Raw genomic sequence first — 26103 nt, forward strand, 5'->3', positions numbered from 1 at the left:
GAGATTTTTGGCTATGCATAAAAGTTAACACTCCATACCATAGTTACGTCATTGGGTGTAGTCCAGTATGAATAGTAATTAACATTTAATGGAACCAAGCAATGTACAAGTTGCTTTTATGTCCACTGTATCTGATGTAACATGAGGAATGGATAAGTGTAAAAATCGCATGATTTTTAAGAGATTAAAATTATCTGTCAGTGCTGAGGAAAGGATGATTCGAACTCTTCCTGGGTGTCATAGAATGAGCCGTACTTTCCAGAAGAAATTTCCAAACATCTCTACTTATGACAACATTCCTCCCAGATTTTCCAAAACAGTTTCAGTTCCTATTAATTTGCCCTCTGATGCCATAAATATCCTCGTATTTGTCATCCTGGGTACCATGTATTTTTGGTTTATAGTCAGCATAATTAAAGCTCACTGCAACTTTTGGTGCGTATCCAGGCCTCTTAAACTTAAAAGAGGTCTTAGGTCACTCACAATGTTTGAGGCTAGAAGCATACTATATTTAAAAGCAAAAAAAAAATAACAAAGAAAAAAACAAAGCCAAGGCAGGGTTACTAAAGTTGTGGTATGATTCTTGGCATTTAACAATTTCCTACTTTAAACTCCCCCCAATACAATGGAATATAATTGTGCTATTCATGAGAAATTAATATAATTCGTTACACACACACACAAACACACACTCACACACTCAGCCTGTGCATGGTGTGGGTTTCGATCTTGTCCTTGCAACCCCTTATCTCAAACTAGAAGTTCATTTGGAAATCACGTTAAATATCTAAATGAGAGGTGCCTCCTGTTGTTGATAGTGTGGGAAAGGAAAAAATAATTTGCCCTCCATCCTTCTATGTTCTTGGCTGGGGCCCTTGTGACAGAAGACAGATTAACAAGAGAAAAACAAGCAAGTTTACTAACACATATACCTCATATATACATGGGAGATACTCAGGGAAACAAGGAACTCCAGGAAGTGACAGGATTTAGTCTTCAGGGCAATCTTTAGCTAAATCAAAGAAAGGACTGTGTGAGAAAGGTCAGGGAATGGAAAGTGATCAGGGGCATAAACATGGAGAACACAGGTCAGATTCCTTGTGCAGATTTAAGTCGGTGCCTTCTGGACACTGATAAAGCCTCTGGTGATGTAGAGTTATTTTCTTCCTGGTAAAGAAAGGGAGACATCCTTACAAATGGAGATTTCCTTTAGAAATACAAGTTTCCCTTACAAAAAAGTAACTTTTCTTCTGTTTGCAGAGATTCTCGTATGTCTGCTGTTTCTCAAAACGAACAGCTCAACAGAATCCTTTACCAAGAGGCATATTTTATGGTGGCATATTTGGGTTTCTCTCAATACTAAATGGCCTTCTGGCCTTCAGGTGAGAGGCCTTGGGCTCATTGCTATTCAAGCAGCCCTGAAAATTAGGAAAAGTACCAGGGAGCTGTGGTCCTGAGCCTGCCAGGAGCAAGCACGCCCACAGAATTGGGTGGGAGCCCTGCATAAGCTGTGTCCTTCTCCTGCCTGACTTTGGTCTCACCGTCTGGAAAGAGCTGGGGAAAACCCTGCAGCCTGGAAACAATTTCACAGGCAGATACATTTCTGCAACCAACTGCAAGGCTGTTCGAGCCTCAGCTTTGGGCTCTTTTCCACAGTAGCTTTCAGGGGAGCAATATGGAAAGCTCAAACAGGATCAGCTTTCCAAAGCTGTCTCGCTTCCACCTGCTGCTGTGGTGTCCTGTGGTAAATGGAGGGAATCACTGGCCCGTGGTGAGCTGCTTCCCCACCCCATGGGAAGAAACCTTGTTAACGGCAAAATCAAATCTTCCTATGAAGCCTTTAGTCACCAAGCCCAGCTCTGAACAAGACGCTGGTGGTGAGTTTTAGGGCAGTTTTAAAACACAGGAATGGAAAGTTTTGGTATATACAAAAACAATCAGCATTTGAAATCTCTGTCCTCTCATGTTCTATTCCTGAGGCATCAGCATCTAACTAACATGGTAGCCAAGGCCTTTCTACTAAATGTAGCAACAGGTTATAAAGAAGACGTAGAATCCCTGTCCCTTCCTTCTCTTGATCAACCCCTTCCTTGGAAACAGGAACTCGTGCTGATTTCAAGGAACGTGTTCCTTCCACTGTCCCCACGACTCTGTCCTCGCCAACAGCTGTCCAGGGCCTGGGGTACTTCATTACCTAGGCAAAGCCTTGGTTCAAGCATTTATCTGATCTTTAACTCTGCATTTATTTTAGAAATTAAATAGTGGAGGGGTGGGCAATGAGGGCCACTCAGAGGTTAAACGTTGTCTGAGATCGTTGGGCCAGGGCACCTGGAAAAGCCTGAAAACCAGACATCTGTTGGCCCTGCAGCTTTCACTCATGGGCCTGCTCATAGCAGTGAGGAGAAAATGAAAGGCAATTATAACAGCTTTCGTTGAGCACTCATTGTGTGGCAGACACAGGGCCAAATGCTGTTTGTACATGCAATCATTCAGTCCTCTCAACTCCTGAGAGATTTATATTATTGTTACCTCTTTTTGCAAGAAAAGAAACCCTGGCTTAGGAAGGGCAAGGCCTCATCGCGGGGCCCACAGTGAGTGTCAGTGAACGCAGGCTTCAGAACCACCCTGACTCCACACACCAAGATGTCAGAAAGAGAAAGATGTGCCTGTGAAATTCTCAGAGCATCCTGCCAGTCACTTGGATCTTAACAGTCTAAAATGTTGCATCGATTTTCATTTCACGTTTTATAATTCTGCGAAGGCTGCAAATTCCTTGAGGTCAGAGACTGGATTTTCTAATTCGTTGTATTGTTCTTCAAAGTGCCTAACATACGTAGTCATTTGCACAAAACAGGCCATTGAAAAATGTGTACATTAACAAATCTAAAAGAGGAGAGGTAAATTACTAATTACCAAGTAAGTTGAAGAAACAGTGAGCCTACTGAAGTGAAAATGGAGGAGGATTTATCTTCCCCACCTCCCAGGACATGGGTCATTTTTTAAAAGGCAAAGCCTCAGCCTATCTTGAGTTCCAAAGGAGGAAAGTATCATAATCAGGTTAATTAACTTTCTGGAATCCCTCCACAGCGAATGAAGAGGGCACGGGATGCCTCCGACAGCATCCCGAATGTGTCAGTGGGAAACGAGGCCTGCAAAGCTCCCATGTAAGTCAAGCTCGGCTTCTATAAGCCCCAGGGTCTCACAACTTCAGAGATACTGGTACATCCTTTTATCTTTTTCCACTCTCTCCTGGGTGCTTACAACATCTGCAGTGGCCGGAGGGCAGGAGTCACAGGAGCTCAACCCTGGTGCATGCGTGAGCAGAAGAGGGGCTGTGCGCAGTCAGGGGTGAGACTCATTGGCAGCAAAATCCTTTCAGCAAAGACCCTGGGGCAGAAACTCCAGGGACTGAGGTACTGGAATGTTAATAGATTCTAATCTTGCAAGAAGAGCAAAACATTCTAACATCACAAACTGAAAGAAAGCTAAGTGAAGGGGTCGTGGGGCTATTCACCCAAGACAGCTACGTGGTCTACACTTTTGAGCAGCGTGGCCGTACACCTGCTCGTACATGTGCACAAGCTCACACAACTACCTTAAGTGTACTCCACGCCCTCCTGCTTTTCTTTGTCAAAGCACACAGCTGCGCTTCTCCTAGATACTGCTGGACTCCAGGCCACCATTGTCATTCCTGGGGGCAGTTGCACACAAGACAGTATTAACTGAGGAAGGTAATTCCAATGTGTTAAGATGAGTAAAATCTCCTGCCCTTCTGGTCCTGTAATAATTCAGCAGTATCTGTTACCTAGATTTTGTCTTTCTCCTTCACATACACAAGTAGGGTGTATCATCCTTTAAGACATCTTTTGGGGGGCAGGGGAGGAGGGGTAGGGAGGAGCTATGTTTCCAACATTTGTCAGGCACCATTTCTGGCTGTAATCTATGGCCAAAGGCAGAACCCAGCCTTTGGATGTCACTTCCCTCCCAGGCATGGGTCTCCGCCAGCAGTGCACATCTGTGCTCATGGCCCACAGAGGGCACGGACACCCTCCCAAATGCTCCCTGAGAGGGGCCCACTGTTCCTCTCCTCAGCAGATGCCAAGGCCTGCACCAAGCTCCAGTTTCCCCACTGTTATGTGATACGCTGCCATTAGGGGCCTGCCTGACGCTGTGTTGGCTCTTTTGAAAATGAAAATATTTGCTTCTAACTCCAGTTACCATCTGTTTGTAACCTTTACTCCTATCCATATGCCAGCTTGAAACTGCCACTATAGCCTTTGGATCTCCCTGGACTTCATGACAGACTAGCCACCAGCTTCCTCTTGGAATCTTTGGAACAGCCAAGAGCGATTTGTCATGAGCTATTTGTCACCACAAGCATAGCCCACTTTTCTAAAAGGCTGCATGTTGTGTGTTACTTCTAGGCTTCCATGGTGAGGACGAAGAAAGAGAAAGAAAGGATCAGAGATTAAAATATGAGAAGTTTGTAAACCTACAGAGTTCATTACAACTTTGAGACTACAACTGGGTAGACTGGGCGGGGGGAGGGAATTGTTCATGCTATCAAAAAAGCAAATGGAAAAAATAAAAGAGGATTCTTAACATATTTCTGGAAAATAATGACATACCAGAAGAGGAAGAATTCTACTTAAGAAAGGGTAAAACCCGTGGGAACTTAAAAACATCTGAGGATATGTACTACTTAATAACACTATCTCTAAGCAAAAAATGAGAGGTTAAGAAATGCAGTAGTGAGATTGCTTGGGATATTAAGAAAGCAAGTCTAGCTTAAAAGTAGGTATCAAACAGAAATATTCAATTCTGAATAGTAGGTATTTTTGCAACCAGAATCATAAAAGACCTTTTTAATTTCATACAGGCATAAGGTAGAATACCCCTCATTGCCCACCCAGTTACCCAGGCTTGTCATTCATCATTTTTTGGTTACCAAGAAAATTATCAAAACATGAGTTTGCTCTAGCACTAAGCAAGCTGTGATCTCAATACCCTATGTTACTGGGGAGGACATGTAAGAGTGGATGGGAAGGTGATGGGAGAGAGAAGGGACAAATCTAGCCACCTGCTCATGCGTAGCTGAACAGGCGGTTGTACAAAGACGGTATGAAGCGTTCAGATGTGACTTAGCCATCCTGGTGCCGAGAGGTGCATGGTGGGAATCCAGGAATCAGGTAACAACCGAAAATTGCATGAAGTGGCACCATGTTTGTAGGCACATAGAGTAACAATAACATCTAGAATTCGTAGGTGTCAGTAACAATAACACAACTGTCAGCCTCTGTGCTAAGAGCTTCACAGATTTTACTTCAATGAATCCTTAAAACCAACCGGTGAGGCAGGTACTATTTTTATCCCTCATTTTTAGGTGGAGAAATAGAAGTTCAGAAGTGGTGACCACGCTGGTAATTGCCAGAGTAGGAATATGTACCAAAGCCCAGGGTTCTTCACCCTGTGTGGTCTGATTCTCCAACGCTCATCCCACCACTTCCCCACTGGGTTCCCGCATTCGAGTTAGGAATGGCCCTGGTCAATCCTGGTAACTCACTGACCAGTGATGGTGCAGGAACTTAGACTTGGACCAGTCAGCATCTAACATTTCTCTATGAACAATTATTCATGCAAGAAGAGCATATGACTGAAATTGGTCCAAGCAAATGAAGGAGAAGACTTGGGTTTCAAAGATCAGGGAGACATGCGCGCTCTCTTTCTTTCTCAATCTCTCTCTCTCTCTCTCTCTTTCGCTGTCTCTCCCTCGTCTCTTTCTTCCCTCTTTCCCCCTCTTTTTCTCTCCCCCGTAGAAAACATAGCACTGAATGTAATGCATAGTTACTTGAAGTTACTTGAAAACATAGCACAGAGTTACTTGATACCACCATATTATGAAGTAGAGAAGTCACCTTGTAATGAAGCCTCCTTTGTAGATGGCTGTATGGAGAGATACAAGGAACCTGGCTTGTTGATGACACAATAAAACTGTAGGATCAGCAAACCTAGAGGCCACCCTACCTCCAGATTTTATCTTATATGAGCCAGTAAGTGTCCTCACTGCTTAAATAACTTTGAGCTGAGTAGCCATCCTCTAGAACTGAAACCATCCTAACCACTACTCACCCCATGAGTCCTCCTCAGAGAAAGAAGGGAAGAGTAATCAGAGCCCGTATGGGTAATCTCATGCATGGGAGGGAGGCCATAGTGTGCCCTTTTCATACATGCAAAGGGTATTTCCCAACATGGTTCATAACTTGCCCTAGGTTACATGGCTAGCAAGTGACTAGGCTGGAATTTTTAATGAGGATGGTCTGACGCTAACACATGTGTGTCTTCCAATATGCAGAGTGGAAATCTTGGCTAATAATAAAAGATATACAGTCATGCTCCAGTTTCCTACAGAACTTAGGCAAGAGCTCACCGAGGATAAAGTTTAATAAGTAATCTGGGTTTCATCGCAGGACGCTAATTGCAAAAGAACTTTGTGCTGGGCAGGGAAAGCCCCTTGTATAGCTGAGCCAACGTGGTGGGAGAAAGGAAAGGCTGTGATTCAGAGGCTAATCCCCAGCATTGGATGCTGGGTGGAAGGCCAAAGCATTACTTTTAGATACTACCAGATGGTGTGTGTGAGGTTCCCGATAACCTTTCCTGCCCCAGTCAAGATTGGCTCAGCCACCAGGAGAGCATAGCAGCTTAAATGGAAACACTTAGATAAGACAGAAGCTGGGGGAAAAAAAAAGAAGAAAGAAAAAAATGAAAAGAAAAACAAGGAATGGAAAAGAATCCACAAATTGGCTTCCTGCCAGGTTATTGGTTCTCTCTCTGGCCAATGCTGCACTGTATATAAGCTTCTAATATCTGTTTCTAGTGCATTTTTATGAATAACATATTATTTTCCTAAAACTGGGTACCATTTTTTCCCCTAAATTCTTACCCAAGAGTCTATTTGCCTCTGAAAACTCAAAGTACTGCGGTACTTGGCTACATTACCCCATCTACCTGTTCCAGAGCTGGCACATATGGCTGCTGATGTTGAACGCTGCACTATTTCAGGGAGTGCCATTCACGTGGCTTCCCTTGAATGGTGCAGTGTGCAACCTGGACAACCATACCCAATGATCCTCCCTGGTTCTCTGACACCTCATCCACTATTTGTCTAAGACTTCTTTCTTAATTGTGTCTATGCCTATTTTCACTATTACATATGAGATAAATTGGGTGATGATTGCCACCATTGCTCTAGTAGTCAGTGTAAGGGAAACTGTTCTGATTTTTATTTCAAAGAAGATATGGGCTGACATTCTGGGCCTGCCACTTACTAGGTAGTTGGCTTAGTCAACCAACCGAGCCATTGTTTCACCATCTCTAAAATGAAAATAATAGTATCAATCTCATGGTATTAATGGAGGGATATGTACTCAATTAGATAAAAATGTTAAGGTATATTTTGTGATCATTATTTTACTATTAATATTGTCAAAGTCCCTAGTGGTGTCTGCAGTGGAGTAGATCCTCAATAACTATTAATTGTCTTCTCAGACTTCTATGTCACTCTGAGTCCCTCTCTTTGCAGGGGATGAACTTGATCTAGCAGATGCTATATTCTAAGTGAATAGTACCCTCTCCTGACTGTTTCTAACTGGGTGGGGAGCATTTTGCAAAGTGTGTCCCCTTGAGAAGTTCTCAGTTGAGGGAGGAGAGACAGAAGCAATTTGGTCAGATACCTGAAAAGTACTGCATTTTATGAATTTGCCTGTGTTCACTGCGGAACACTAAGAAATGCATATTTAAAAGACAGATTTTCACCTCGGGGACATGAGTTCAATAGTTATGTCTCTATCTTATTTTGCATTCTTCATCTTACTTGCTGTTGCATAAATCTGGGTTATGCAGGGGTGAGAGACGAGACACCTTTAAAATACATCCTGAAATGCCTTGTAGATGCCCTCTTCCCTGTTCTACAGTAGTGGGAGGGTTTCCTCAGCTCCAAAAGAGCAACTAAATCAAATGATTACTAGGAATCTAAGACATTTCCCTCTGAAGAGTAGAAGTAAATGAGACAGTAACTAAATAGGAAACAGAAATATTTACTGCACAACAAAATGTGACTTTGAATACTCTGAACCACACAAGAAAATTAATCAAATTGCTTTAGAATTTCATCTTCTTGTATTACTGTTTCATAATCCCAAAGATTATAACACAAGTTGATCATGTACCTTATGAAACTGATTTAAAAACAAATGACTTTCGATTATTTCCAAAATTCAAATCAGTCTCTAATAGAAGAAAATCTTCCACGGTTAAAAATATTCAAAAGAATGTGCTATGAGTTCTCAAATTAATTCCAAAGAGATAATCCAAAAAAGTTTTAGAAGAGCTTTCCAATGTAACCTCAATTAAATGTATAAATTTTGCTAAGATAATTTTAAATTCAGGGACACCTTATAATAAACTTATACATATTTAGTTTTTGGTATGTTAATTTTCCTGCATGCATCTCAATTAACTAAAAAAATGGTTCATTAAAACTTTTACAAATTATTTATGAGAGACTGTATATTCTCCGGGGTGGGGGTGGGGGAAGAAGACTACCTAATTTGGAAATGCATGATGCTGGTCAAACATTTTAAAATATGCAAATAAATATAAAAATTAATTTACTATTCTAGGATTCCATTAATTCCCTTGAGGTTCTTACTTTAAAAAGAAGCCTTTCTTAAAAGGGTACTTATTCAAAAGACATTCCTGATTAAATGCCGTGATAAGTAATAAAACTATTACTTATTTTTAAGAAGGTTGGAGGGAAGAAAGGAAAGAGAGGGAAAGGGAGGAAAACCAAAATTGCTGTGTAACAAAGATTTCCAAATTCCAACCAATACCCTAGTAATTTCAAATAGTTTTCACTACAAAAATTTTAGTAAATCAAAAATATTTATCAGACCCTTACTAAAAATATTTGATTTAGTCAATCAAAAATATTCCCAACCTCGATTGACGGTAAATTAAGATACGTATCTCTTTTGATCTGCTATATTTATGATTGGAATTTAGTGACCATTTCACCCAGATTAGCCAATTCCTTCAAGTTAACACTGAGAGTTTTTCACATGGCCTCAATAGATGACTCCAGATAATTTACCAGCCAATTCAGTCAAAAGAAGCAGATCGGTAATGTACACAAGCTCATTTATTGTAATCCCAGTAAAAGCCACAAGAGTATATTATCGATAATAGCACCCTGAGACATTAATGGGGAACGGGGCTGGCTTAGAAAGTGCTTCGCATTGTAGAAGGTGCTCCTTCATTGCTTTGCGGAGGCTTGTTTTCTCTTCATTTTTCGCGGCAAAGATTTTTCATAATGGACTGGTAAAGGCACTGAGGCGTATTTCAGGAAAAAGAAGACAATTATTAACAGTGGGAGGACTTCACGCTGTGGTCAAAAGCCAATAGCACGGAGTTTTCCACTTACTAGAGAGCAAATCAGGGATCTCAATTCTTGTTGTAACAGAAAAAGAGAACATTCCTCATTCCGGATCATTTCAGCGATGTGAATTGCTCTAGAAACCTGGCGCTAGTTATAGAAAGCTGGTCTTGAAATAAAACTGCCAGGAGGGAAAATGGAAACAGAAAAGCTTAAATATATTCTCTAGAAGTTCCCTAGGGCTTTTCTTTATGCCCAAGGCATATCTGACGGAAACAGCCATAAGAGACAGAACGTTGTTTTGAAAATTACCCTTGTCTTTTTGGAACATTGAGAAAAATACTGACATACTTTAGTTCTTCCACTTGCTTGCTTTTTGAGCAAAATTTGTTTTTAAAATATTTATCTCCTGATTAGCTAAGCTATTTAATTTTGATCATCTGAAAGGTATTTAAATTTGTGATTCAATAGTTCAGCAATTTTAAAACTTCATAGCCAAATTTATTTATTTAACAATTGATTCCACATGTATTTATTGAGCTCCTATTGGGTACTGGAGATACAGCAATGAAACGACCAACCAGCTCTTTACACTTGCGAAGCTCACTTAGTAGTCGGGGAAGGGAAGAGCTACCAAAACAAATAAATAGACAAGAGAAATAACAGATGGTGCTAAGCTTACTGAGAATCAAAACAGGACAGTATGATAGAAAGGGACAGGTGGCTATTCTAGATTGACTGGTCAGAGAAGTCCTCTCTGAAGAGGCAACAGTTGAGCTGAGAATTGAATGACATGAAGGAGCCCGTCATGCAAAGATCAGGAAGAAAAAGCATGTCAGGCAGAGGGAACAGCCAGTGCAAAGTTCCTAGAGCAGAATGAGTGTGGTCTGTTATGGAACAGGAAGAAGGCTCGGTTAGGTAACTGGGATGGAATGAGTTCAGAGAGGGCATGGAACCAATCCCAGTGCAGAAATTAGCAGCAATCACTGTCTTCATAATTGAATTGGGAAACATTAAGGCACTAAATTTTGATCTGATGTCTGGCCCCTTCTGATTATTTGTTCTTTTTATTATTATTATCAGCTTAGATTTTTTTTATTAGTTTCTGATGCACAAGACAAAGTAATACTTAGACGTTTATCTTTTATATCCCTCACACTGTGTGAACCCCCCTCTCCCCATCCACTATGCCTCTGACATCACACAAAGCCATTACATTTCCATAGCTGTTCTTCTAATCTGTCCCCTTTTAATATGATTGGCACTTCACCACTAATTAACCTAAAATACCATGTTAAATGCTCCAATTTCCATGTTCAAAAACCATCTTATATGCCATCTGCCTAAAAAAAAAAAAAAAGTGTTCAAATTATTTAGCTTGCCATTCACAGACCCCCAAAGCATTACACCAACCAATCTATGCAACTTGGCATCCCTCTGCTGCTCTAATAAATATTCTCCTTTAGCCTAAACTTTTCTTCAACATTACTTTTATTTTATCTTCTTGATTTTTTTCCTCCTGCTATTCTGTATTATCCAGCATGAGCTTTTCCCTACTGTCAACAAATTCATATCAATTTCTATCAGTTAGAAATCTTTTGGTAACTAGCAAAAGGAAATCCAAAACAAAGTGGCTTAAATAAAAACGGAAAGTTCCTGGCTCTAGTAAATTAAATGTTCAAAGTAAAATAAACTTTAGGGAGAGTTTTATCCAGAGGTCAATTATGTCATTTACTTTGAGATTATCTTGACTCTGTAGGGCCCCATGTGTTGACTTCATTCTGTCTACTGATTGGGTTAAACCTAGTTCCCTGAACAAATCATGGGGGAGAGCGGAGACGAGAGGATAGGATTACCATAATTGATTTAGCATTAGACTAATCAGGAGTCTCCCTTGGAGTTTAAGATACAGTTTGCTTTCCCTGATATATGTGGGGAGGGCTTCTGAAAAATGTGAAAAGAATGGTGACTGAATGTTGGTTAGTAGTAAGCAAACTTTCCCTTTCTGAATATCTTCAGCACTTATTGCTCATACTAACATTGTACACCTACCTTATAATTTTAATAATATTTTTCCATGTGTATTTCTAATCTCCTGGTCTAAATCCTTAAAATCAGAGTATATGTTACCCTTCACTGTATATTGCAATATACCTGTTGCTTAGTTGAGTGACTCTTAATATAAGCAAAACAAACAAACAAACAAACAAACAAACAAACAAACAAAACTTCCAGGCAGCCTTTTAACTTAGCAGTAGAGATCTGGCTTACTAATTCAATTCTTATTCACAGAAATCTCCCCTTTTTCATCAAGTCCCAGGCAGCTTTCATATAGACATATTGGTGATTCTCAACCTTTGAATTCATCTGTACTTAATAAAATGCTTAGATTTTGAACCTAATGAAATAGCAAGAACTACTGATAATACATGATGGCTAATATTTCGATTAAGAATCTGGACAAGATACCAAAACTAAAATGGTAATTCAAGTATCATTATGGAAGCTGAATAAGATGAAGGAAGCAAGACCTCTTCAACTATGCAAAGATGTTTTAATCACTTTTTCTATTTTAATAATGTAAATCACAATTGCGCTTATCCATTCAAACCAGAGTTTTCAGTATATTCTAGGTCTAATCTAGAAGTTACATGTGAAAGTTTTAAAAGTTCCATTGCTCAACCCTATACAGTTGAAACTTGAGCAGAGCGGGGGTTAAGGAACTGACCCCTGAGCAGTCGAAAATCTGGGTATAGCTTAAGTTATCCCCGGGAATCTGTAGGGAATTGGATCCAGGACCTCCTGCAGATACTAAAATCCTCCCAACCATGGATCAAAAACAGTACAGGTACTTATTGAAAAAAAAAAATCCATGTATAAGTGACATTGTGCTGTTCAAACCTGTTTTGGTCAAGGGTCAACTGTATAATTAGATTTGTATTTTTTTAAAAAATGTTTTGTTAAAGTTGGCAGACAATGGTATATTAGTCTCAGGGGTACAACATAATGATTTGACATTTATATACCTTACGATGTGATCGCCATGCTAAGTCTAGTAACCATCTGTCACTGTGCAAACTTATTAATGATGTTATTGACTACACTCCCTGGGCTGTACACTACACCCTATGGCTTATCTATTTTATAACTAAAAGTTTGTACTTCTTATTCCCTTTCACTTTTTGATGGTTACAGAGGAGAAGGGGGAGGCAGGATGAGTGAAAAAAGTGAAGGGGAATAATACTTCTAGGTACAAACTTTTAGTGGTATTATCTTTTTAAATGACTATACCATGTTGGGTAGGAGAATTTTTCAGAATGATTTCTTATCTAATATCTCAGTGATCTGCATGAATTTTTTGTTATTAATTTATGAACAGGATTGTGACCACTTTGAAGATGTCTTGAAGACAGCTGACATTTTCTCTACAACCAAATCCCAATATTTCTGGTGGTTACTGTTACTATTCATGAATAATGTAATGTTCTAGCCTAGATACATAACCAAAAGCAATAAAAGTGGTCAATATTGTGTTTCAAGGAGAATTCATCGTTCAAAGGATGAAAGTAATTAAATCCTTTGTTTAAAAAATAGAAAGAGTTGAGAGTAAAAATGTCTAGGTGAAAGCACCTTATGTTCCCTCCAAGGGGCAAAGGGGAGCAAGGAAATTGGATACACACATTTCCAAACAATCCTCTTCTAGGTTAGGTGAGATAATAAAGCCTCACTTAAGTGCTAAACATGCATTACCATTTATTTGCCACCTTGGTCTTTGTAAGCTTTGGTCTCGTTTTAAAAAAGAATTTGAACCAAGGAGAAGTTGAGCTTTAATAGTGATTCAAATTTTCAGGAACATTTCATGTCTGCTGACCATATTCACGTCACTAAAACTACCAGAGGACTGAAAATTCAAATTTTAGTTCTCATGTCCAGACCCATTCTTTTCCTCTTGCTTTCCAATTAGGTATGTATGTAACTCTTCTGTAAATCACCTTTAAGAATTGTCAGGAACTGGGTGGTAGGGAGGGGCAGGACGTGGTAGGGAGGTGGAAAGAGGGCATTTCAAAGATAACAGCGTAAAACATGGTCTTGACTTGGCTCCATGGAAAATATTTTCAAGGCACAAAATGAAAATAATTCCTAGTATCCCAAAGAGAAAGCTGATGTGGAACTGGAGGACAGGGGCACTGGCAGGTTACACCCATGAAAGCCCTCCTTACCTAGCAGATACAGGGAAGCAATCGAATGTAATAGTGGAGGGAGCCATTAGCCGATCTGAATCCAAATACCAGCTCCACGCCTTACTGTGTGACCTTGGGAAGTTACCTAACTTTTCCAAGCTTCAATTTTCATATCTGCAAAATGACAGTGATAACAGTCCTTACTCTGCAGGGTGGTGGTGAAGATTAAATAACCTAATCCACGTGAAGCAGCTAGAAAGGGTCTGGAACATACTAAACATTCCATGAATGTGAGTTACTATTACAGTTATTACAGGGGAGCCAGCTTGTTTCGGGCCCACTCTTAATCCTCTGGCCCAGAGCTGTCAGCTCCCTGTGTAATTATCTAGAGATGGAAGAGGCTGCTTCATTCATTTCTCACCTCCTTGCTGTCATTTTGCTTCTAGAATGGTTTGTGTCAAAGGGGAGGAAAATAATATTGTATCTATTTGCATAATGCTATCCGTCTTTTCTTTCTTCTCTCAGAAACGCTCTCATATTATCAAATTAGTCACATTTTGAAGATGACATCCCCTCGAACTAACCAAACTCAACAATTTTTGTTCCTTGATATTACTTTGGATTCTCATCCATTAATGAAACAGCTGCATGTCTTTTCAAAGAGACTGGGAACACTCACGCTGCAGACTTTCGGCACTGGGTGACTGCAGTCATGATTGTTTACTGAATACTAATATTCTAGACATGCTATGTGGTTTAGCTTTCTCATGCCAACCAACACTCCTTCACTGCAGAGAATTATGAATCTCCAGGGAGGAGAGTTATTCCTGTTCCATCCAAAATCTAGTTCTCTCTTTTATTCCAGCTATCTGCTGAGCTTTATAACACTACACTCTCACATACCAAATTTCTGAATACATATAGTAAAATACATATACTGAAAGATAATCATTCAAAAACCTTGTCTCTTGAGTACCAAACTAGTCCTTGAACATTGCATGATCTTCTAACAATGGAGTGCTATTTGGAATTTGTCTCTATGTCTGAAACATACATCTGATGTGTCCTGTATTTTCCTATGGCCTCTGTATTTGAGATGTTACAGACACTGTTATTTCTCTTGCATACAAATGTCCCCTAAAAGGCAGGTAGAAAACCAAATGCCCTTGCCTCCTCCCCTTCTCTCTGTGCTGCATCTTGATAATTCTAACAATGTCTGCGTGACAAATAAAAACATCACCATTTACATACTTTTTGTAAGGGATAGAAAACAGCTAAACATTTGGTATTATTTCAGACTAGTGCTTCAGATGTTTGGCCCAGATCGCATCTTTAGATCTCGCTTTTTATCTGTCTTGGTGGATTCTTTCTAGAGCATGTATTTATACACACCATTCTAGTGATAGAAAAACTGATTGATTAAACATGAGATCACCAAATTGTGGCATTTTTTAAAATGCCATACTGTTATGTTCTGTAGAATTGTTATATCCTGTTGAGAAATATTTTTCAAGTTTTTTAAACCAATTGGTGATTATTACTTATGATTATTATTCTTTTTTTAAAAAAATGCTTTCCTGCTTTATTTTTTCTTCTAAGTGTAAATCCTCAGAAGCAATCCTGTATTTTTTTTTTTAAATTTGAAATATATGTTCATTATGAGAATTGAAACAGTGCAGAAAAGCACAAATAAGATAGCAGAGGTCACTTGAAACCTCACTCTTTAAAAATAGTCACCATTTACATTTTGCTGAATACCCTTACAGGTATCTCTCTGAATATGTACATGTAGATGTAATTCTACATAATGTCTTACAACTTGGCTTTTCCAGTCAGCCATATTTGGACATGTTCCAGTGTTAATAAATGTAGCTCTGCATCTGTGATTCTCAATACACCCTCCTTCTTCTTCCAGATAAGAGTATGATGCATAAGTGGGATGATGTAGAAACAGGTAAAGGATTGAGAAACACTAATCTCTATCATCGTAGTTCATAATGACATATGTACTGATCTGCCATAACTTTTTTTTTACTTTACCCCTTCGTGATTGATGTTTATATCCAATGTTTCACAATTATAAGCTTGTTGTGTCTTTTTCCCCCCAACTTCTTTATTTTTCAAACCTGTTTGTAGATACCACTTTATCTTAAGCCTGACTCATGTTTGTGGCCTGAAATATCTTACAGTTCAGAAAACAAATTCTGACAGTGCTGGTTCTGTTCAATTCTGAATGCCTGTTTGATGCCTTTGATTTATATATGTATAAAAAGTGAGTCTGCTGTTTCTTAATAACATGTAAAGCTACCTATATGAAACATCTTTATTAGAATATGAAGAATTGTTTGTAACTTACTTTCCTGTTTAGTGAACAATTCAAGATTTACTTGCCAATACAAATTGTTGATTAATCTGTCAGTTTTTGTTTTGGTAACTCTGACAAATTACACAAGAGTATGCAGTCTTATCTAACTAGAAATTCTCTTTTTCATAAGTCACTGAGCTCAAGCTGTATCAGCATACTTGGTCATTCAATATTATATTACAGTCGTCAAAAGTCAAAACTTGCAATAGGTTGAGAAGTTTACCTACGTTGTAGGGACAACCTGACTAGTTAGATCTAAATGCATTTCCAGAAAGGAAGACAAAGAGATCAACTCAAGATGTTAACATTTCAACTTCTTACGTTTAGCAAGATTTATTCTTTTTGGAAAATACTCAGCGTACACATTTAATCATGCATTAATTTATTCAGCCAGTTGGCTGTGATCTACTATGCGATTCATGGCCCACTACACACTGATGGTTCGGGGCTGGGCAAGTGTACGTCTGAGGCCTTTGCTGGTGTCTTGACCTGTAGTTGAGACAAGTACATCCCCCTTTCATAGACAAGCTGCCTCCCAGATAAGTCCAGAAGCTAAGAAGCAACTCTAAACACACCTGATTTGAAGTGAGGAAACCTGAGTCTGACCATCGTGTAACCTTGAGGAATTTCATACACCTCAGAGCTGCCACATTCACATCTACAATGAAGGTTATCACATGAATCTCACAGAGTTTTTGTAAACGTTAAATAACGTGTATGAAAGACTCTGGCACACAGTAGGCCTTTAAAGGTGTTATGTAGAGCTGCTGTATTCAGTGTCCAATCTGGGGGAAAAACAAAAACGAAAACATTTCTGCTTGTTCCCCTTCATGGCTCTTGCCAAAAAAGGGAAAACCTAAAAGCTAAGTAAATCCATCCACATCTGGGTAACCCTTAACTACTAGAGAATTAAAAGTGAATTCTTTTCTAAAAAGCCATGCTCCTCTTTTTTCTTTTCTCATTATATTGAAAAATGACATGTAGAGAAACAAAAGCCAGGCATCTTCACTTAGGTGTTTGCACAGTGGTGCCTAATGTTTGGTTCCTGATTCTCATCTCTACTCTGGTTCGAAATCATGTCTGAGGGTAATTGCTGGTCCTTTCTTCAAGAAGAGGGTCTTAAAGATCAGTAGAAAAGAAACTACAATATGAGACTTGGTTTTATCTCGTCCCCACCGATAATCAGAAAATCTTTAACCTAGTGGTGAGTTACTGTGACTGTTTCATTCAGAAACAGGTATTAAAACTGCCAAGAACAATGACAAATCAGCTAAGGATTGTGTCAAAGTGTCTCCCTCTGTCCAGGAATTGGGGGAAGCAAGACCAGTTTATTTTGAGTAGGTCTCTTTTTATTATCTACTTACCAAAGACCTCTCCATGTTTCCCTTTTTCTCCAGGGATTTCTGACTTTTTAAATATTTTTCATTTCCCTCCATTTCTAGTTAAAGATCTTTTCTAATCTGGCCTCTTTCCTTCCAATAGAGGATGTTGTAGAGATAAAATCTTTTCATCTTTAGAATCGCACAGTCTTAATTAAAGGAGGAAAAATCTTTCAGATCATTTACTCCAACCTTCTCATTTCTCAGATGAGGAAACTATGTTGGAACCAGAATTAAACTCAAGTCCTGGGACCTCCAGACTAACCCTTTTCCAATTTGCTGCAAATGTTTGTTACCCATAGTTAGTTTTTAAGTCAGGTGAGCTCAATATTTTCCATTTCTCTAGGGAAGAAAAGAAAAAAGCAAAGAGCTCCTCTATTTTTCCTGTGGGCTGCAATGTCTGGTCTGGGACAGTCTGCCCAGCCTCAATGGGTCATAACCACTCCAGCAGATGTCCCCTTTTCTTGATGGCTGTGTCTACATCTGATTAAAAAGTGGGAAAACTCAATCGAGTGGCTGATTGTTACAGGCACCCTTTTCCCGGTCTCACCAAACAAGGCAAGAAAGATCTATCTGTGATTCCTGCCCTTTAGTAACTAGTAATGGAAGAACATATGTGGCGATAAAAGTTTCTATGGCAGTGTTTTGACAATAGGCATCTTTGTTCAATACATTCTCTTCGTCAGACATTAGAATTTATTTTACTTGAATTCTCATGCCATTTTTTGCCTCTATTAGAACATTATATATTTAAGAAAGCATTATTTTAAAATTATGGTTTTCATTTAAAATTATCATTTATCTTATTCCTGTATTTACTCTTTTTTGCAGTAAATTGTGACTTTTTTTATTCTTATCATAGCAAGACAAACTCACTTTGGGAAGATAAATGTCACATTTTAATGAAAACCAGCTTACAGTGTGGATGGGGGTAGTGAACCTAAAAGGGGAACAAACAGGCATACACTTTGACATTTCTCATTCTTCTTAGCCACGGCATAAGATTTACCTTTATTTTTTTTAATATTCGAGAAATTACCCTGTAAATCTCATCAGGAAGATGAACTAAACACCTTGGGAGTTCATCGATCCTCACACACTAAATTCAGAAAAAACTTACTGACACAAGAAAAATTTTCAGTCCAATAGGAGATGAAATAAAGCAAATTAGATTTGGAATTGGGAGCGTTCTGTACTCCCAAGAAGAAAAGTGCCCTCTGAGCACGGCACGTGACACAGGAGAGCTGTTTCTCCCATTTGAGGCTGGAAGCACAGTGCTAAGACCAAGGCTAAAACCATGTGGCTCCTGGGAATTTCATCTCAGAGCCACGGATCATGTAAAGACGAGCTACATAACTAAACCAGGCTTTTTTTTTTTACATATAAACTCACGTGGTGGACATTTATCATTTTTTTGGCTTCCCAACATCTGAATCTCTTTTCTAGTTTGAGGAATTGCTTATCCTGTGAGACATGGCAGGAAGCAGGGCCTGTCTTTCTCCACAGAATCAGAAAAGAGCAGATACCAGCTTTTCCCACCATCCAAAGAGTAGAGCACAGGGGTGCTAGCCCTAGCTTGGCCAATCCGGGGCTTTCATTCAGGTCTCAGAGATCGGAGCAATTACTGCAAATAAGAATTCATTTCAGCTACAGAGACTACAATGCTCAGCATCCAGCAGCAGGAGGGGAAGCTGAGGGTGTGCAGTGGCTAGTTCCGGTGGCAGTAGTGTTACCAGGCACCCCCGTTTCACACACACACACACACACACACACACACACGCACGCACACACATACTAGCTGGCAGCAGCAAGCATCCTCCCAGACTCATCCTGCGGTGCTCCCCATGGCTCACATCTCTCCTAGTTTCTTCCTGATTTTCCAGACTGATTCTCGGGAAGCCCTTGCTACCCAAAGTGTGATCTGGGAACTTGTTAGGAATGTAGAGTCTAGGCCTTCTAGACTTACCAAGTCACTATATCAAAATGCAGTACAGTGCCTTGCACGTAGTACGGCCTTAATGAATATTTCTTAAATGTATAGATACATAAAAACATATTGAAATTTGATCTTGCTGAAACCATTTGAAATGTATTTCTTCAAAACATATGTATGTGAACAGCCCTTAACCCAGTGGTGTACTCTTGGAAAAAAAATTAAGTATTGTATATAATGAATTGCTTTTTAAATTGCATTTCATTGATATTTAAGGAGGACATAGTGAATGCTTCTGTAAATTCATTATCCCTTTTCAAAGTGGATAATCACCTTTTCATTTATCTGCGTTGTAGATTTGTTTTCTTTAAAGCAAGATGTAGCCACAGTAAAGCTTACCGTAATCAAATGAGTTGTCACTGAGATGACCACTGGAATTCTCCCTATAGCCCTTGTTATTTCGGTCTTTGTCTGTCTTTTGATTAGTTCCCTAAAATACCAACTCCACCTAATGTTGGTGTATATCAGCGCATAGCTGAGCAACCAAAATAGATACATAAAACACTTCTTTTTAAAAAGTCAGCCAAATGCTATAATGTCAAAGCATTGCACTGTATATGGCTACCTGCAATTACTGGACAGTAAGGGCAACCTGCCCTTCCAGTGGCATCACACCAGCCTCAAGAGCCCTCAACAGCCATATCTTGCCTAACACAAAGCTCCCCCACTCACACCTAGACGAGAATAGTTCCTGAAAAGCAAAGTTACTTTTGGAAAGCTTTATTGAGGAAAGCTAGAGAAGAGATAGTCATAGTAAGACATTGTGGAAGAGGAGGTGTTATAACTAACTTTGCAGTCAGAAAGTCAGTCACCTACCTGCTGTGTTCTCGGGATAGTTTCTTAACCCTGTAAACCCTTAGTGTCCTACATAATCTGGAGCTAGTAAGAATGCTGATCTACAAGGGTGGTGAGGGCATGAAGTGTGAGAATGGATAAAAAGCACAGTGTGGAACACATAGTTATTGCTCTGTATATATTAGCTATTATGATTATTGTATTCTTATTACAAAATATCAGCTTATCAATAATTTATGAAATGATCTAAAACTAGTCATGGCAACACCTATGTCATAGATAACAAGATGATTTTCAGTGGCATAGAATTTGATTCCCACTTTCCCATTCCAAACACTACAATTTGTAAAATTTGTGGTCACCATAGATTTTAAGAGATGTGGCGCTGCAGAGAAAGAAAGCACAGGCTTTGGTGTCAGATAGATCAAGATTAGAATTACAGAATCATAGATGTTATTCTACTTCTCCCTTCTTAAGCATAGCCGTATTTTTATTTAGATATTAGCCCTTTTCCCCACAACCCACATGCTGAAGAGGAAACTGACCCAGACAGTGGAATTAACGGGCCTAGGGAAATCCCATCCCTATTGCCAAAGTGATTGGTTCAAGAATTCAGGCCTTAGTCCATCAAGTCATTTAATCCCTGGACACAGAGACTGATTTAATAATGGTTCAATGAGATGTGAGGAACAATGTAGCAGCCATTGGAATACACGTCAAACACCTCCTACCACAGGCGTTTAAGACCAAAGGCCCCAGGTGCTGCACTTTGAAATTCATCCTCAAATTTGTGGATCCTAAAAGTACCGAAACAGACTGGTTCCTAGGAGACACTGAATTCCTTTATCAGCTGATTCTGGCTAAAGGATTCCCTGAGGCTTGCCTTAGACTGCACAGCAGTATAGGACAATTTCTTCCTCTTTCTTTTACTCCACATGAGACTTCCATGAGGATCTGACTGCTCTTCCAGCCTGCCCAGCTGCCAGTCTATTTCCTTTCACACATGCCTTTTCCCTAATAAAAGCTCAGCACACGTAATCCTTACCTTGATGTTGGCTCTCAGAGAACCCTGACTAACACAGGTTTGCTGGAGGCTTCTAGGAAATAAATCTCTTTGCCCTTTTTAAGGCACTGGGAATAATGCTTTTTTCCTCTGGATTTCATGAATGTCATGGAAAGCATAGAATTGCTCCAGTCAAATTCCCAAGCGTCTTCCCCCTTCCAGGTTAAATGTCCCTAGATTCTTCAACCTCTCTTTATATTAAATGGTTTCCAGACCCTTACTATCCTGGTTGTGTCTAGAAATGAGATCAATTAGGTAGAGAAAACAGAAAATACAACAAGAATATGAGTATATTCCCCCTTGCTTCTCATATTACAGCATTACATGGCTTGAGATTTTAGAGGCACTATATATATATATATATATTTTTTTTTTTTTTTTTAATTTTTTTTTTAAGCATTTGGTAGCCATGTTTACCTGTTTGAAGGACTGGCACATAGAATGCAACTCTCCAATGTGTATTCATTTGCTCTTCAGTAAATGGAGCAGCAGAGAACCCAGACTCCTGAACGAGACTGTTTTAATCCCAACTTTGCCTCTTGCAAGTTTGTGTCCTTGGGAAATGTCATGAACCTCCCTGGACCTCAGTAGCCTGCTCTGTAAAGATAATGACAGCACTTATCTCATAGTGTTGTATGAGTTGTAAAGTATTTAGAGCAGTCGTGTCACATAAAAAGTGCCAAGTAAGTATTAAATAATTAAACCTTTTAAAGCACCTATTATGTGCCAATTCCTGACCATGCTCAAAGAGTAGAACTAGGACAAATAAAAAACACATCAGAGAAGCACCTTTTAAATAGCTATGCCTAAGAATAACATAACTGCACAAAAAATGAGACTGTTGATTTTGGTCATGGATGTGTCAGGGATGTTGGCAAGAAGATTTCTAAATACCCTTTCAACTCTCAAACTCTATGATTGTACTTTTGAAATCCAAAACCTAGGTGTCACATTGTGCTAGATCTGAGGTCAAGAAGTTTTCTCTGTGAAGAGCCAGATACTAAATGTTTGAGGCTTTGCAGGCCATGTGGGTTATGTTGCACCTACTTATCTGCCATTATAGTGAAAAAACAGCCATAAAGAAGGTGTAAATGAATCAGCATTTGTTTATTCAAATAAATCTTTATTTATAGAAACTGAGATGTAGGTTTCATATAATTTTCTTTTCACAGAACATTATTCTTCTTTTAATTTTTTTAACTATATAAAAATATAAAAACCACTCTTAGCCTGTGGATTGATTAGGCCTATGAGCTGTGGTTTGCTGACCGCTTGTGTTTTGCTAGATGGAGCAAAGGGTCAGGGAGCATCCTAACTAAGGACGAGATGCTGTGAACTACGGTTGAGAGTTCCCATGACAAGTAAACTTCTCAGAGGAAGAACTGAGACAGAACCATTTCCACTGAAACTCCATACAATCGTGAGCACAGAAGAAATTCTAGGGCACAAGAAGCAGCAAAAAATTTCAATCAGCTGGGTTATGCCATAATTGCAACAATCTTTGTTGAGTTTATTTCATCTGAATTCGTTCTATCCCCTTCCTGTCCCCTCTCTATAAATTTAGGATAATAATTCTTTAATCATAAGAGAATATTGGACTCTGGCCTGCATTGCCCGACACCATTTGAGGAGTAACCATTTGGAATATCTGTTTAATTCTCAGCTCATCTCTTCTCCCCTCAGAAATAATTATCCTGAAGGGCAGAACCCATTATGAATTCTACCAAGTTCTCCTTAATTGGTTTAAAAGAAAGATATTTAAGGAGCTGCTGACATGCTACCCTTTATTATGAATTCTTAAGAGCTACCAGGAGTAGGCTGGCCCTGAAGAAGATGTGTGAGTAATCTCAGGTCAGCCACTGACATGGATGAGGAGACTCGTTCCGAATCCCAGGAACTGGCCTGCAACAAAAATCTGTCCTCTTCCATGTACCTGTCAGGTGTCAATCTCTCTGTATTGTCATGGTATTCAAAATTTTGGCAAAAACAAAAGAAACCAACAAAAACCCAACAACTAAATCCTGCCCTTTACCTAGTTTAGCTGCAAGTGACAGAAAACTCAAAAGGACAGTGGTTTAAACAAGACAGAAATATATTCTCTTCCTGCCTGAGTGAAATCAGGAGGATGTAAGATGGGACAGAGCAGCTTTACAAGGTCCTCAAGAGTCCAGACTCCTCTAGTTTCTCTCTCTGCTATCGTCACAAGGGTGAGGGTCATTCTCCTGGGTCCATCTTCCAGTCTACAAATATTGGATGGGACAAAGGAGCAGAGAACGCAAGGGTGCACAATAGTTATCTCTCAGGGCACGTGATCAGAAGCTGCCAAACATTTTTTTTCCCCTAACATCTCGTTGGTTAGAATTTAATCACAAGATCATACCCAGCCACTGGAAAGCTAGAAACCATCATGCCTTCTGGGGGATGACAACCCTTTATTATGCTTGGAATACGGGAGATCCACCAGGCTGGGGTTCCCGCTCTCGGGCTGCGTGAACTTCTCATCTTCAGGGAAGTACTTCAGTCAGAAAAAAAGAGAAACCCTGTACACCCCAGACACTATCAGCTATAAGGAGAGGCAGCCATTGCCACCAGAACTACGATTTGCAAAGGTCAGTGACCTAGGGAACTCTCACCTGATTTGACTGTTGTTTAACACCTTCCTCCCGTGAACCCCAGGAAGAGTCTCACTCACGTGACTTTGTACCTCCCAAACCTCACATTTATAAATCATGATGGAACTTATTAAGCATGTGTTCTTGTTTTGGGAGGAAATATTTGAAATTTCTTCTAGGTAAGTTACTTGAATCCTATGAATAAATATACATTCTTTTCTCTACTTCCCCAAGCTCTAAAATATTTCTAAAATTCCCGTGGGGTCTCCCGCTTAATCAAAATGTAGCACACATTCATTTTCTTACTATATATTTTGGAAGTGTTTTGCATTTAGAGAATAATCAACTTTGGGGTTAAAAACAAAACAAAACAAACCTATCAGGCCTTATCTTTACTCCGAGAGTAAGGCACAGTGAAGCCAGCAAATACATCCAAGACATTTGGATACCATTAAATTCATACTGCTCTGGCAAGGTAAGGTGAAGAGGTGAGAAGATTTCATTTACTCAGATAAATGAAATGGCTAGTGAGACAAATTGTGATTTGAATTATCTGATGGTTTATTTACAGTGAATGAACAAAGGGGTTAATTTCCCATCGTCCATTCCTATTTTTTTTTTTTAATTTAAGCAATTTATAATCCCAGAGAGCGCAACCTACGAGTGATGTAGACTAGAAAACGAGTGCATATTTCTAGACTAGGTGAGCACCGATCTTTCTCTGTGCTGCGTCTCCTCTAAAATGTCTGCAAAATGCTTAGTGTTAGCTTGGGAGAATTTTGCAGGAGATTATCTTTTCCTGGCCTACATAGTCTGACACTAAGAGAGCAACTGCAACTAGTGACTGATTTAGGTACTTGCCTTAATCATCTGACAATGTTCCTTTACGTCATATATTCTTAAGTCTGATACATGCACAGTTAATAGCTGAACCCACTTTCTGTAACGTAGTATACAATTTTTTGTTGATTAAAAACTAAACCTACTTTATAGTATAAACTATGATTTTTACTACCTTTAGTTTAAGCCAAAATATCTAAAGTACACAGACATAACTGCAAAGTAGTTTTGAGACTAATTTCCAATCTTTCTTCTTCTGGAAGCTTATAATTTTATTTACCATCTCTATCTATCTATCTATCTATCTATCTATCTATCTATCTATCTATCATCTATCTATCTATCAATCATCTATCTACCATCTATCTATCATCTGTCTATCTAAAACAAAGAAGAAAAAATATATATTCCATTCCACATATACAGCAAAAGCCAAGCTATTCAGGATTCCTTCTGGTTGACTGAACATCCCCCCCTACACACACACACACACACACACGTGTCCTGTCCCACAGAGGCAAGGTTCTCAAAGCTCTCAGGCTGAGCTGTACCTGTCCCCAAAAGCTCTAACCTCTTGAACTTTTCTCCTAAGGATTGAGTCTCTCTCCTTCCCCCATGCTGGCACTCCTCTGAGGAAAGTCTTGGTATCTCTTTGATAACTTGGCCTTACGATGAAAACTGTAGAGAAGTTAATGAAGAACAGCTTGAGGAGACTTTAATTAATTCACTTTCTCCCACCAGGCACTAGACATATGCAGGCTGTGCCACAGCTAAACTCTAAATAACCATTAAATGGCAGAAGAGAGGTATTGCGTCCACGTTCCCAAGATGGCACAGTACAGGGAAAAGTATTTGGCTGGGTTTTAGAAAACCCGTGTTCCATTCTCCCTTTTTCTGCCATTAACACACTGATAACTTGAGGTGGGCCCCTGATGATAATGGGCGTGGCTCATATTCTTTACAAACTATCTTCAAATCCATCAGTACATTCAGTCATCTGCCCTAGCTTTGGTTTGTGCCACATCCACACCACCCCACACATACCGTCGTCGTCCCCATTTTCCTCCATCTTGCTATCACTTTATGCTGAAGATAATGGTACCCACTCTTGGTTCTCTCTGCATGTGTTCCGAACTCCAGGGAATATTCATGAGGCCTGTTTACTCTACAGCTGCTCCCCACCCCCTCCCACCATGATGTGCAGCGTGACAAAGAATTCAGTCTACTTGTACATCCTTAGGTAAACACCCCACCATTAACAGGCATTTACCTAAGAATGCAGATAAGTTATCTTTTTAGCCAAAGCTGATCATAGTTGGAATGGTAAATCTTTTTGGAAAAATTTAATTCACTTTAATAGAAGTAACTTCAATTTGTATAGCACCTACAATAGCTACCTATTGCAGTATTTAAAGTAACCTTCCTTAAAACAATATTCTAATGAG

General features: G+C 39.4%; 1 pseudogene; it reads right to left on the minus strand.

The window, feature by feature from the left end:
• Positions 1–25727, minus strand: part of LOC109456555 (transmembrane protein 126A) — an 89247-nt pseudogene extending 63520 nt beyond the window's left edge.
• Positions 25728–26103: the final 376 nt, after the last annotated feature.

This window comes from Rhinolophus sinicus, linkage group LG02 (genome assembly GCF_036562045.2).
Source record: "Rhinolophus sinicus isolate RSC01 linkage group LG02, ASM3656204v1, whole genome shotgun sequence".
Classification (NCBI taxonomy): Eukaryota; Metazoa; Chordata; class Mammalia; order Chiroptera; family Rhinolophidae; genus Rhinolophus; species Rhinolophus sinicus.